The following is a 14,905-nucleotide window of genomic DNA, read 5'->3' as shown; positions in this document are numbered from 1 at the left end:
AGTAATGCTTACTATATTAGCTAATGTATACCTACACATTGGTTGTTCTACTTAATAAAATATTCACTCTCTGATTTTTTTTCTAATTTGTATGACACAGTTGCAATATAAAATCAAAAATGTCTTCTCATATTACACACTTCATATTTTAGTGCTTTTTATTCTAAGTCATTTGTCATAGTCAGATATCAGAAAATTGATATGTATGTGGAATATGAAATTCAACACAATTCACTTTCCAATATGAATTCCGATGAGATGATCATCAAATTCACTTTGTTATGAAAGTTTGAATTGCTAGTGAAACATGTCTAATGGGAATTTTTGTAGCTAAATAAATAGCAGCATGTGTTTTATTTTCAACCTAAAAATCATGAGACCCAAATTGGAAAAAAAGAAGTCATTCTATAAAAGAATCCATGGCCAGATACACCACCCTCTTTCCCCAAGGCAAAGCCTTGCAAGATTATCTAGAAGAGTATGCAGAAAATACACACAGAATAGCATAATCAAAAGTTAATTACAAGCAAGGAGAATTCTCTTTCTGAAATTCATAAGAAATATAGCAGAGTATATAGAGAATTTAAACAATAGATGTCTTTGGGGCTGAGGGGGAAGTGTGACTCCCTTTGCCAGTGTATGCCAGCCAACAGCTATGAAATATGAAATGTTGAACAAAGCAAGGTTTTGCTTTTGCTTTTTGTTTTTACAAAATAGCCCAGCTGTTTGATTCAAAATAAACCAATAACATGAAAAAAAAATCTTTTATCACAACAGAAGCTCAAACCACAGCTTTCTGCACCTGTGCTGTACATGATGCTGGCACCGAGGTCTAAGGTGAGATCCTGTCCTCATTTCCACAGCTGCAGAACACCACGTTTCCATCCAGATTCCATAGCAACTTTTTGTGCCAGGGAACACACAGGATCTTTCTTTTCAACTGGTTGATGATTCTTGTTTTAAAGTCTTAATTTCTGTGAATTGGACAGACACCCACCACCTCTTGTTTTAAAAGCATCACCTTTAATTCGTTTACTTTCGATCTCCCCATTGGAGGCTAGTTCCTGGTGAGTCAGCATGTACTTCTCATTCTTAGCTAGTGCCTTTTCATTTATACCAATTAATGTGATGGCATGGGGTACATGTGGCTGCATGACTATTTCAGTGTACACATTAGAGGTAGGCCTGTGATCCACCCATCTGTCCCCTGCAGAGTGCGATCAGCTGTGTCAGAGATGAATTGGTGGTGCGTTACGTGTTGGGGATGGAGAAACTGATCTAATCCCATTACCGTGATGGTTTCTCCGGTTTTAATTCTTTGGTATAGCAGTAGCCTTTAATTGCCTCAGTTTCTCATCTTTGACCCAGAGTTTCTGCATCTCGAGCTGTTTGGCAGCTACAGTATGCTCCTGTTCTTTTTCCCATTTTCCTGGTAGTCTATTTCATCATGCCTTTCAATCTTGCCTCCTGCCTGCATTTGTCAAAAAAAATGGTGCTGAAGTCTTTGGCTCTGGCTTTCAAGTTCTTGTTGCAGATTGAGCTTATCTTCCTCAAAGATTGTAGTAGTTTTCTCTAAAATTTTAATCTCATGTTTCAAAGTTTTACTTTTCTTTTCTAATCTATTTCATATCATATCTTTTTTTATTCATTCATATCTTTTTCATTCTATTTCAACTTTCTGCCCCATAATCGCTTTTTCCTTTTCATTTAATTTTCCTTGAATATATTTTCCCTTATTCAAAGCAGAATTATCAAATTCTTATGGCATATTTCTAAAAACAATTATTTGTTTATTAAATTCTTCTGTCATCATTTGTGCAACATGATGGTGTTTCTCTGAGACTTCAACCAGCCTTGGAAGTGTCTGTTCCTCATTGACACTTAGAATTTTACATGGTGGCAAAGGTGGAAGACTCTGCAGATGGAGCTTTGTAATAGTCTTTACCACCAACCGGACCTGCTCAAAGCTCAAGTCTCCATGCAAGTTCTAACCTAATGGACTGATTTCTGTTAACATTGGCCCCTAACCCTAACCCTAAATTCTTAGATAGATTAATTCTCAGACAATAATCTCTGTCTGTTGTTGGGACCAGACTCAAAGTCTTTTTATCCTGGTAGAATCTATTAGAGTTTATCCCTTCTAGAACAGTTTCAAGATTCCAGGGTCAACTCTACACTACATTGAGGCCTTAGAAGAAGATTTTGTGTGCTTTTACAACAGTTAAAAGAAAGGATGGAGGCCAATAAATGCTCAATTTTTTTAAAGTAAACTCTTTGTCAAGATAATTGCCTTTCAAGAAGGAAAGGTAAAAAAGACCAGGAAATTTCATGAGTCAAGTAGACTTCAAGAAGGAAGGAGCTTTACTCTATGTTTTGCCTTAGGCACTAGCTGGGGGAAATGAGGCATGAAGATAGAGATTAGAATGTCTAGATAAGTAAGAACAAAATATACCTCAAAGGGGAAAGTGGAGTAGAGAGGGTCACCAAAATAAACCCAGGCTTTGCACATGGTTGGCACTGGAAAAATAAACACTACACAGTGAAGTTACAAGCGCTCAGCTCCACACTGGGGTCAGGAAGGAAAAGCTGCTGGAGTCTATGAACAGAGACAAACAACATCCCTAAATGTCCTCTATGTCTCCAATTCCAGTAGGAGCAGCAGTTGACTGCAAGTCAAGTCAGGCTTCAATGTCATCAACTGATCATTGAGAGAAGAAAAATATCATTTTATGACAAAAATATTATAGTCAGAGTCTTATTGGAAAAATCAAAATACTGAGATCAATTTGTGGGAATAAACTCAAGATTCTCTCCATCTCATCTCACCCATAACCTGCAGGATACTTAGATGAGTGTAATCTATGAGTGCAATGGAATATTGTTGTAATCGCAACCCATGGGTCAAAGCCTATTTGCATAATACTCTCCCCATTAATGGAGATTTATCATGTCATGCTTCCTGCCTACATGAAGGGCAGAATTAGAAAGAGCTTGAGAGAGGAGAGCGATTCATCTTCTTGCTATCAACTTCTGAAAGATTCTCTTCAATCACTGAAGAGAGAGAAAAAAAAAACTCTGGGCAAAAGCCAACACAATTGAGGTGCCAGCTCCTCTATATGTCAGTTTCTTCCCAAAGATTCCTTCTCTCTTTGGAGCTATTCCTGAATAGGATCTGGAACCACATGTTTCTTTTTTAGATCTGGAAGCCTGTAGACTAATAGTTCTCATCTCCACCTCTTGCCAACTCTGCCCCTCAGGCAGGCATGGGGCATTGGATAATCAGTCTCCCCTAATGAGGAGCATCTTATGCAAATGAGCTTTGAGTCCTGGGTTATGTAAGAAATGTTCAAAATGAGGAATCCAGAGAAACATGGGGGAGGGAAAGGAAAGAGAATAAACAGCTATATGCCACCTACTATGTGCCTTACACTATGCTAAGTCATTTTCTACAATTAATATCTTTTGATTTTTAAAACAACCCTGCAAAGTAAGTGCTATTATTATTCCAATTTTACAGTTGAGAAAACTGACGCCAACAGAGGTTAAATGGCTTGCTCCATGGTCGCACAGCTAGGAAGTGTCTGAGGCAAGATTTGAACTCAATTTTGAACTTCTCGACTCCAGAGAATTTAGGAGTCAGAGAATAAGAGGTAAAACACTGTAGACATGGTGTACAGTTAACGCATCAAAGCCAGCTTGTCTTGTGTGAGGAAACATAAATAGGACAGGATGACTGAACCTTAGAATGAGTGGAAAGGAGTGATTTGATAAAAAAGAAACCTAGGAAAGGGTAAGGTTGTAAAGAGCTTTAAATGCCAAGCAGGTATTTGATCCTGGAGGTAATAGGGAGCCATTATATTTTATTGGGTAGCTAAATGGTACAGTGGATAAAGTGCTGGGCCTGGATTCAAGAGGACCTGAGTTGAAACCTAGACTCAGATGCTTATTAGCTCTGTGACCCTGGGCAAGTCACTTAACCTTGTTTGCTTCAATTTTCTCATTGGTAAAATGAGTTGTAGATGGAAATGGCAAACCACTCCAGTATCTTTGCCAAAAACAAACAAACAAACAAACAAACAAAGAAAAAATCAAATGGAGTCATGAATATGGACATGACTGAAACAATTCAGCAAAAAGACTTTATTGACTGTGTATGGGCAGTGTTGCAAAAGTGGTCAGACCTATGCTTTAGGAAAATTCCTTTGGCCATTGGATGTAGGATAGGTTAGAGAGCAGAAAGACTTGAGGCAGGGAGACCAACTAGAAGTATAGATTGGCTACACAGGAATGGGTAAAAGGACCTTAAACTCAGTTGCTGGCTTTAGAGTATAACCTGAAATCATTGTCTCGCACAAGAACTGGAAATACTTAGCACATAATTAAATTGTGAAGAGGATGCTGATGTAGCACATAAATGATTAAGTTGGTAATTTATTTGTCATTGTATATGTCTTTAAAACCTTTGTTAATATCAAAGGTGCTCCTCTGAGAAAGCATGTTTTAGATGGATCTTACCAGGGAAACAATGCCAGGTCACTCGATGAAGGCTACGAAGTCAATATTTTCCTTTTGAAATTGTGGAATTAGTGTCTATATTTCAGCCTTGGATAAATCTGGCCCTGGTTATGCTGATTATTGCTATGGTTTTGAGGCTATGCATGATTATAGACAACTGTGGATCCAGAAAAGTAACCTTATTTTAAAAGAAGCCCAAATTCAGAATAGTTTTTCTATAACCCCACTATTAGCTGTTTTATAGATACTTTTTGAAAATGCTTTTATGACATGTGTGGCTCACCAAATTACATGTGGCAAAGTTACCCATGGAAATGCTTTAGCTTACATTTTATCCAAAGCTTCAGACTTTTAACTCTCTCTGGTCAAATAGTTGTTATTTTTTCTTGTTCCCTTCTTCCCCCTCTCACCTTTTCCCAGTCCCTCTTCAAAGTAACTCTGACTTAACCACATGTTTAGGAGGGTTTTTTTCCAATCATGAATTGTTTTCCATACTCTCCAATTCTTTGTGACCCCATTTGAGGTTTTCTTGGTAAAGATACTAGAGTGGTTTGCATTTTCTTCTCCAGCTCATTCTATAGATGAGGAAACCAAGGCAGGAAGAGGTTAAATTACTTTCCCAGGGTCACATAGCCAGTAAGTGCCTGGAGCTGGATTTGAACTTATGAAGATGAGTCTTCTTGATTCCAAGTCCATTGCTTTATCTGCTATGTCATCTAGCTACCCCCACAAATGATGTCAACAACAACAACAACAACAACAAAGAGTTTCAATCATGATAAACTTGGATCTTCAGATCTGAAGGCCACACCATTGTCAGATTTACCCAGAATTGACCCAGAATACAACAACACACCAGTTCCTGCTTATACCTAAAACAAGACAAGCTTCTAGACCCCTGCTAGAACAAAGCCATATGGCAGGCTGGACAGTTGAGGACTATGTTGAAAACTAGAAGATCCAAATTAAAACAACTCTGAGGTATCACTTCACATCTATCAGATTAGCTAATATGGGAAAAAAAGAAAATGATGGATGTTGGAGGCAATGTGGGAAAACTGGGGCACTAATGCATTGTTGGTGATGTGAATTGATCCAACCATTCTGGAATAATTTGGAACTATGCCCAAAGGACTATAAAACTGTGCATGCCTTTTGATCCAGTGATCCAGCAATACCATTTCTAGGTCTATAACCCAAAGAGAACATAAAAAAGGGGGAAAGGACCTCTGTGTAAAAAAAGATAAAAAAGATTTTATCTTTGTGGTAGCTGAGTTGGAAATCAAAAGGATGCCCATCAATTGGGGAATGGTTAAGCAACCTGTGGTATATAAGTGTGATGGAATATTATTGTTCTGTAAGAAATGACAAACAAGATGATTTCAGAAAAAAATGTGGAAAGATTTACATGAACTGACGCTGAGTGAAGTAAGCAGAACCAGAACATCATACACAGTAACAGCAATATTGTTCAAAGAAGAATTTTGAATGACTTAGCTATTTTCAGCAATACAATGATCCAAGGCAATCCCAAAGGACTAATGATGGAGCATACTAACATTCATTAACTTTTTTTAGTTACAAAATCTGTTTCCATCCTACTGTCTTTCCCTCACCCATTGAGAAAACAAACAATATATCAATATTGTATATGTGAGGTCACACAAAACATGTTTCCATATTAGCCATATTTCAAAAACAAACAAAAACCCCAAGAAAAACAAAGAAAGGGGGGGGGGAGAGTTCATCAATTCTCTCTCTGGAGGAGGGTAGCATTTTTCATCTATTTTGCTGTGTTTTTTTAAAAAATAAAACCAGTTCTTATTTTTATTTATTAGTTCAATAGTTTTCTTAATTTCAATATTATTAATCTCTCCTTTGGTTTTTAGAATTTCTAATTTGGTATTTAGTTAGCATTTTAATTTGTTCTTTCTCTAGCTTTTTTAGTTGCGTGCCCAATTCATTGATCTCTTCTTTCTCTACTTTATTTATGTAAGCATTTAGAGATATAAAGCTTGGCCTAAAGACTGCTTTTGTTGCATCCCATAAGTTTTGGTATGTTGTCTCAGTATTGTCATTCTCTTGGATGAAGTTATTGGTTATTTCTATGACTTGTTGTTTGACCTACTCATTCTTTAGGATTAGATTATTTACTTTCCAATTGATTTTAGTGTTTCTTTCCATGGTCCTTTATTGTGTGTAATGTTTATTGCATCATAATCTGAAAATCATGCATTTAATATTTCTGCCTTTCTACATTGGATTGTGAGGTTTTTATGCCTAGTACATGGTCAATTTTTGTGTAGATGCCATGTACCAGTGATAAAAAGGTATATTCCCTTCTGTCCCCATTCAGTTTTCTCCAGAGGTCAACTATATTTAACTTTTCTAAAATTCTATTCATCTCCTTAAATTCTTTCTTGTTTATTTTGTGGTTAGATTTATCTAGTTCAGAGAGGGGGAAGTTGAGGACCCTCACTAGCATAGTATGCTGTTATTTCTTCCTGTATCTCCCTTAATTTCTCCTAGAATTTGGATGCTATATCACTTCGTGCATATATGTTTAGTAATGATATTACTTCATTGTCTATGGTACCTTTTAGCAGGATGTAGTTTCCTTCCTTATCTCTTTTAATTAGATCTATTTTTGCTTTTACTTTGTCTCAGATCAGGATTGCTACCTCTGATATTTTTTTTTCCTTCAGCTGAAGCATAATATATTCTGCTCCAGCCTTTTACCTTTACTCTGTGTGCATCTCTCTGTTGCAAATGTGTTTCTTGTAAACAACATATTGTAGGATTCTGTCTTTTAATCCATTCTGCTATCTAATTCCAGTTTGTGGGAAAGTTCATCCTGTTCATATTCACAGTTATTATTACTATCTGTGTCTTCCTCTCCATCTTCCCCCCACACACACACACTCCATTTATGCTTTTTTCCTATCCTTTCTCACTTTTCCTCCTCACTGAAGTTGTGCTTTCAACCACCACCTCTCTTAGTTTGCCCTCCTCTCTATTAGCCCCCTCTCTTTTCTTCCCCTTTACCCTTTCTACTTCTTCCCTCCCTTCTATTCACTCCACCCCCTTTCTTTTCCCTTTCTCCTCCTACTTTCTATATGGTAAGTTAGGTTTCTATACCTAACTGATTAGGTTACTCCCCTCTTTGAACCTAATCTGATGAGAGTAAGATTCAAATAATGCTTATCTCCGTTCCTTCTTTCCCTCTATTGTATTATTTTTTATGCCTTTTCATGTGATATCTTGTCTGCCTCTTCTCTCAGTACAATCCCTTGTCACCACTTAATTAGGTTTTTTTTTACCATCACATCAAAGTCAACTTATACCCATGCCCTCTGTCTAAGTGTACTCCTTCTAAATGTCATAATAATATTACAATTCTCAAGTGTTACAAGTATCATCTTCCCTTGTAGGGATGTAAACAGTTTGCCCTTATTAATAATGTGGTTTTTTTTTTCCTGTTTAACTTTGTATGCCTCTCTTGAATCTTTTGAAGTCTATTTGAAGATCAAATTTTCTGTTGAGCTCTGGTCTTTTCATCAGGTAGGTTTGGAAGTCCCCTATTTTGTTGAGTGTCCATCTCCTTACCTGAAAGATTATGCTCAGTTTCACTGGGTAGTTGATCTTTGGTTGTAATCCAAGCTCCTTTGCCTTATGGAATATTGTATTCCATGCCCTCTGATCTTTTAATGTAGAAGCTGCAAGATCCTGCATAATCCTGACTGTGGTTCCATGACATTTAAATTGTTTCTTTCTGGTTGTTTGCAGTATTTTCTCTTTGATCTGACAATTTTGGAATTTGGCTACAATATTCCTCAGTGTTTTCAATTTGGGATCTCTTTCAGGAGGTGATCAGTAGATTCTTTGGATGTAGTTTACCCTCTGGTTCTAGGACCTCAGGACAATTTTCTTTGATGATTTCCTGAAGGATGTTGTCCAGGCTCTTTTTTAAATCATGGTTTTCAGGTAGACCAATAATTTTTAAATTGTCTTTCCCAGATTTATTTTCCAGGTCAGTTGTTTTACCAATGAGGTATTTTATATTTTCTTCTATTTTTTCATTCTTTTGCTTTTGTTTGACTGAGTCTTGCTCTCACATAGAATCATTAGCTTCTACTTGGCCCATTCTAATTTTAACAAGTTGTTTTCTTCTATTACATTTTGTATCTCCTTTTCCATTTGGCCCATTTTACTTTTTAAGGAGTTCTTCTCTTCAGTGAGTTTTTGTGTCTCCTTTTCCATTTGGCCAATTCTACTTTATAAGGACTTATTTTCTACAGTTAATTTTTGTCTTTCCTTTTCCGAGCTATTGACTCTTTCTTGCATGCCTCTTATTTCTTTTCCCAATTTTTCTTCTACCTCTCTTATTTGACTTTTAAAATCCTTCTTGAGCTCTTCCAAGAAGGCTTCTGGGGCCTGAGACCAGGTCACCCTTTTGAGGTTTTGGATGTGGGTATATTGACAATGTTGTCCTCTTCTGAATTTGTGCCTTGATCTTCCCTTTCCCCATAATAAGAATCTATGGTCATTGTCCATTTCTGCTTCCTTTCTTTTTTTTTCCTTTTCTTTTTGGTGAGGCAATTGGGGTTAAATGACTTGCCCAGGGTCACACAGCTAGTAAGTATCAGGTGTCTGCAGCCAGATTTGAACTTCGGTCCTCCTGACTCCACTTCTTCTTTTGGTACATGGTATTTGCCTATTTCCTGACTTAAAAAAAAACAGTTGAGCTCTCCTGCTGGAGTGAAGGGGGCACTTACCCAAGCTTCTTCTCCTGCTCACTGGAGCCTAGCACTTGAATATTTGGCTCCTGCTTGCCCGGGTCTTGCACAAGGATGTTTTGCTGCTGATGGATGTCTGTTAGCCTGGAGCTTTGTTTTCTGGAATCGTGCTTCTCAGAGTTATGTTGAGGCATGGGTGATTTGGGTACTGGCAAATACCATTGTAAGGAGTGGTTTTCCAAGCTGGTGTCTACCAGTTCCCCTGCCTGTACTGAGGCTCTCAGGCAGTCCTGGTGTTGGCACTAGCCCGATCTACCAACCTGGGTCTGAGGATCTCCCCCTAGTATGCTGAGGTAGGACTTGCTGCTGACTTGCTAGTATGCCTTCCATCCTGTACTGCTTCCCCTCCCCCCTAGAGTGAGAGAGGCCTTTCCCATTAATCCTCCAAGTTTCCTGGGCTATGTGACTGTACCGCCCTGTCTTTTTGCTGGCTCAGTGTTTTTCCTGGGTTGATATTTTCTGGGCTTTCAGGGGTCAATAAGGGAGGGTGAGAGTGACTTACTTCTTACTCCACCATCTTGGCTCCCAAAAGCAGAACCTTCTAGCATTTTTCATCATGAGTTCTTTGGAATTGTCTTGGATCATTGTTTTGTTCAGAGTAGCCAAGGCTTTCACAGTTGATCATCATTACAATATTGATATTACTATGTTCAATGATCTCTTGGTTCTGCTTACTCCACTGTGTATCAGTCCACATATGTCTTCTCAGGTTTTTTTCTGAAACCATCCCCTCTTTATTTCTTATAGCTCAATATTATTCCATCACAATCATATACCACAACTTATCTAGCCATCCCCCAGATGATTCATATCCTCTTAATTTCCAATTCTTTTCCACAACAAAAAGAACTTCTATAAATATTTTTGTAAATATACATCCTTCTCTTTGTTTTCCTTTGATCTCTTAAAAGTGTTTTAACCTTTTCCCCCCAGAGAGCTGGTTGTTGAACATTTAGAAGCACTCCATTACTCAGTATTGTATAGCTGCTACAAATCAGAGAAATTTCTATCATCATAGCACAATGAGGCAAGGTAGCCTGCCCCAAATTATTTAAATTTATATACTAAAAGACAAGAGAGATGTTATCTCAGTATTGCTGCTGCCCTCACAGAGCACCATTGGGACATACAGGGTGTTCAAGAAAGACTAGCACCTCTGCTGTGAGGACTTGTAGACCCTTTTCCGGATTGCTCATCCACCTTTGGTGTCCACCTGATGCTCCTCTCTCTCCTGTGGCTCCAAAAAGCTGGAGCATGCATAGTAGTCACAACCTGGTGGAACCATCTTGTCAGATGGACTAAACTATTGGTGAGTTAGAGGTGTGTCTACTCCAAACATGTGAAGACAATCCTGGCCAATGGGCAAATGAAAAGAATTTGTTCCAATGACCATGAGGGCAGATGAAACAGGAGCTGTAGAGTGCTTAGAGCTTAGCCAGACATCAAAGCTGCCAAGGTCATCCACTGCATCCCAGCCCATTGTCAGTTGTCATGACTTTTGTTTTTCCATTGGATGTCACAGACTCAGCAAGAGAGAGTAAGGCTGAGGACTTTGTGTAACTTTGCTTCACTTAAATCCAATTCACATACGAGTCAAGAAATTGAACTGTGATGTCATTGGTCCTCTTTGAAAATAAAGGACAAGCAATACTGCTGCCCTTATAGGGGATGGGTTAATGAGCAAATGCCAGAGCTGAGCATGAGGAATGGCTGAGTTAACCAACCAATTTTGCTGAGAAGCCTGACGCTGAAATTTCTATCCCATTTTAACTTTCTTGTGCTAAGTCAGTATATACCATTCTGCATGTCTTCTTGGTTTTTTTAACTGCCACATAAGCTCAAGAGAGACTGATTTTCAAAGATTCCATTTAGTGAGTTCATATGTGTCCTTAGGGAAAAAGGAAAAGTAGCTAAGTCAGAAGGTATAGTCAGTTAGAAACACAAAGAGAAGAAAAGTCTTGTTAAATGGCTGAATACTACCTGGGGTCTCAAATGAATGAGTGAAAAAATATTGAAAGCATATTATGGAGGCAATCTGGATTCCACCCAAGAAGCGGATGGTTTTGTGGTTGATAGCCTTTGCTGGGGGCTGCTAAGTGCAGTTGTGCTTGTGAAGGGACACAACTCCTGATTGAGAAAATGCCGAGGGGGCAGCACACCTGCATAAAGGACTTACTTCAGTTGGTCCATCTAATCTTGGGAGGCACATATGGACAGAAGAGGGAGAGGGAGAGAAAGAGACAAGATACAAAGATAGAAAAAAGAGACAGAGAGAAAAAAGGAAGAAGAAAAAGAGGAGAGACAAGACAGGAGATGAGAGAGAAAGAGACAGACAGAGACAAAAGAGACAGGGAAAGAGAGAGAAACCTTGAATGAAGAATTGGAGTCCTCTAAGTTGTACAATCAGGTATGGAAAATCATTCTCTCTCTCTCTCTCTCTCTCTCTCTCTCTCTCTCTCTCTCTCTCTCTCTCTCACTCACTCACTCTCTCACTTTATTCCCAGTTGAAGAACTTATTTACTCTTATGTATTCTATTGCTATATTCTAACTTACAGAATTCCATTTTCTGTTTACCATTTTGTTTGCATAAATGGTTTTACTCACTATGTACTCTTTTTGATGGTCTTTTGTATAAGCAGCATTTGGTGGGAAGTAGCTAAGTTAGCTAGTTTAAGCAACAGGATATCCAGGCCTTAGATCATATTGATCCATGAAAGCTGTAGCTATATTTAGAAGTATTCCCCTTGCTTCTCTGACCAATGAACCTAGGTAAAATCTGAACCTTGAGAAAGCAGTTTTAAGTGATGGGAGGAGGTTTGGTAAGTGGAGCTGGAAAAAAAAAAAAACCTCTGAGGCAATCCTTCTTTTCACTGTGCTTTCTTGAGCAAAGAAAATGTCCTCATCATTCCCATGCATCCCTACTTCCTGAGTGGCAAAATGGCTGATCACCAAGGGAAACATCAAAGCCAAGGGGATGAGTGAAGGGAAGAGTTAGGAAAGAGAGGCTTCACCTACATAAAGGTGAGTTCAAGAGAGAGTAAATCACTTTTTTTCTCTTCAGCCATATAGAATATACCTTGCCCCTTCCTAGACTGCACATGAACATATATTCTTCTCTGATAGAATATGTTTCTATGTATTCAGTACATGTCCAAGAGACATTTCATCAATGCTTTACCCAGAGTTACATTTCTACTCAGTTTCTGAGGTAGGATTCAAAGCTGGCTCTTTCTGATTTCTGGTCCAGTGTTGTTTCTTCCTTCAGATTGTGAGGTCCTTGAGAGTAGGGACTATTTTATGCTTTTTTTTTTTTGGTAACCTGAGTGCTTAGCACAGCTCCTGGAGTATGACAGGTGCTTAATAAGGACACAGCTAGGCAGCACATTGGATAGAAGGCTGAATCAGGAAGACCTGAATTCAAATTTAGCCTTAGATACTTATGACCTTAGTGTCCCTGACCATCACATTAGTTTGCCTCAGTTTCCTCAATTGTAAAAAGGGGACAATAATATTACCTAACTCCCAAGATTGTTGTGAGGATCAAATGAGATATTTTCAAAAGCACTTAGCACAGTGCCCGGCACATAGCAGATGTTTAATAAATGCTTGTTCCCTTCCCTTCTCTGTTCCTAATAATACTTAGGGCTTTGCCTTGACTTGAGTTGATTATGCACTCCACCATGATGCCTCAACAATACATTATAGTAAATCTCAATTTCACTATGAATCCTTAAATCTGCAGAGGTATTGAATAATTTTCTTACAAGAGTCAGCCAGAATTTAAATAATGCCTTACTGTTATGTGGAAGTGGGGTTTGGAGGCCATCGGACCCCGCTAGGAGGACTCTAAAAACCTTTTCCTGATTCCAGGCCACCTTTGTCTCATCCTCCCTTCAAAGTCACACTTTACTCATGTGCACCATGAGCAAAGCTATTCTTATAAAGGAAAAAGCACAAGGACCTTAGTTACTTTAAATTTCATTTTGTAAGTCCAGAGGAATTTTTGAGCTGCCCTATTTGTGAGGCAAAGTGGAAAGCCCACAAAGGTGAAAGAGGCGGGTAGGTGAGGGAAGTGGATAAATCACTGCATCTGAGTTCAAATCCTGTCTTAGACACTTTACTAGTTTTTTGACCCTCTCAGCTTCTCTCACACTCAAGTTACTTACCTCTGGAATGGAGATGATAATAATAGCAGCTACTTCACAGAGCTGTTTTGGGGTGCAAATGACATAATGTGCAACACGCTTTGCAAAACTTCAAACTCCATGTGCATATTTGCTGTTGTTTTGGTCCCCTGCCACAAAGAGCCTTTCTAAACATTTGTTGTCCAGTCATTGCAGTCATGGCCAGCTCTTCATGACCCCATTTGGGGTTTTCTTGGCAAGGACACTGGAGTGCTTTTCCATTTCCTTCTTCAGATCATTTTATAGATGAGGAAACTGAGGCAAATAGGGTTAAGTGACTTGCCTAGGGTCACACAGTTAGTATGTGTCTGAAGCCAGATTTGAAATCAGGTCTTCCTGACTCCAGGCCCTGTAGTCTATCCACTGTGCCATCTAGCTGCCCCTTTCTAAACATACAGTCTGATTTCTTTTTTCTTTTTCCCCCCCTAAGCATACAGACTGATTTCTCTAATATAAAAATGGTGTTCTTTTGGGTAAGTACAGTTCTTTCAATTATTGGCTAGTATTTAGGATGAATTCATTTCTTCTCTTGTAAGCAAGAAGACCTTATAGTTACCACAAGGCTTTTAAAGGAATTCAGTCACACATTTGGTGTTCCTTCCTGTCTAGCAGTAATGATAGAGAGACTCATTTTATAGAACAAACTGTAAGAAAAAAGTGTAAGACAGCACATTCAACAATAGCCTCAATGCTCATATCACCTTGAGTCTCCAGGGGCTAGAGAATGGTAAAGTGGAATTCTTAGGAATAATGTAGTTATGATTTGTACAAAGACTGAACTTGCTTCATCTGACCGTTTTCCTGCTGCTTTGACATGCCTTGATAACACTGAAAACAAAAGATGTGGCTACCACTATTTGAGATTCTCATGGCATGCCATACACTAATGCCAGCTGGATCGCTAGTCACCTGATACCAAACAGACCTTTAATTATAAGGTAAGACCAGACCAACCTACAGTCAATTGGTAATGATATGTACTACAGCTGTTTATCCACAGGTTTCATACCTGCAGTAACAGATACCCCATAACAGCCTTCACCTGGGACACTGAGTCTCCCAGATCCAGAGGCCCATCAGTGTGAAAAAATACATCCAATTCCACTGGAAGAGTCTATCAAAGGTTTTGCTAATCACAATTGCTTATGTTTAAGATTTTTTAAAATCCCTTTTCCTAGTTCACTTGCTATGCTAATCACAGAGTAAAATAAATTTCCTGTGCACCTCTAAGGCCAAGGCCACATGAATGCTTCTGCCTCACCTTCCCAGTCAGTGGTAGATGAAAACTGAGTGCTTCCATTTTTTTTTTTCTGCTTCCTTCACTGGTAGTAAAGTGTTTGTGTTTAAATCTCACTTGGCTGAAAGAGGAATATTAACAGTACATCTCTCTAATATTGTTTCATTGATGC

The 14,905-nt window shown here is 38.6% G+C and overlaps 1 pseudogene; it reads right to left on the bottom strand.

Annotated features, from left to right (window-relative positions):
* Positions 1-768: 768 nt before the first annotated feature.
* LOC110222998 (kinesin-like protein KIF23 pseudogene) lies at positions 769-9,445 on the bottom strand (annotated as a pseudogene).
* Positions 9,446-14,905: the final 5,460 nt, after the last annotated feature.

This window comes from Phascolarctos cinereus, unplaced genomic scaffold (genome assembly GCF_003287225.1).
Source record: "Phascolarctos cinereus isolate Bilbo 61053 unplaced genomic scaffold, phaCin_HiC Scaffold_9;HRSCAF=440, whole genome shotgun sequence".
Lineage (NCBI taxonomy): Eukaryota > Metazoa > Chordata > Mammalia > Diprotodontia > Phascolarctidae > Phascolarctos > Phascolarctos cinereus.
The sequence above is the reverse complement of the archived record's forward strand: the minus strand, read 5'-3'. Positions and strand labels throughout refer to the sequence as shown.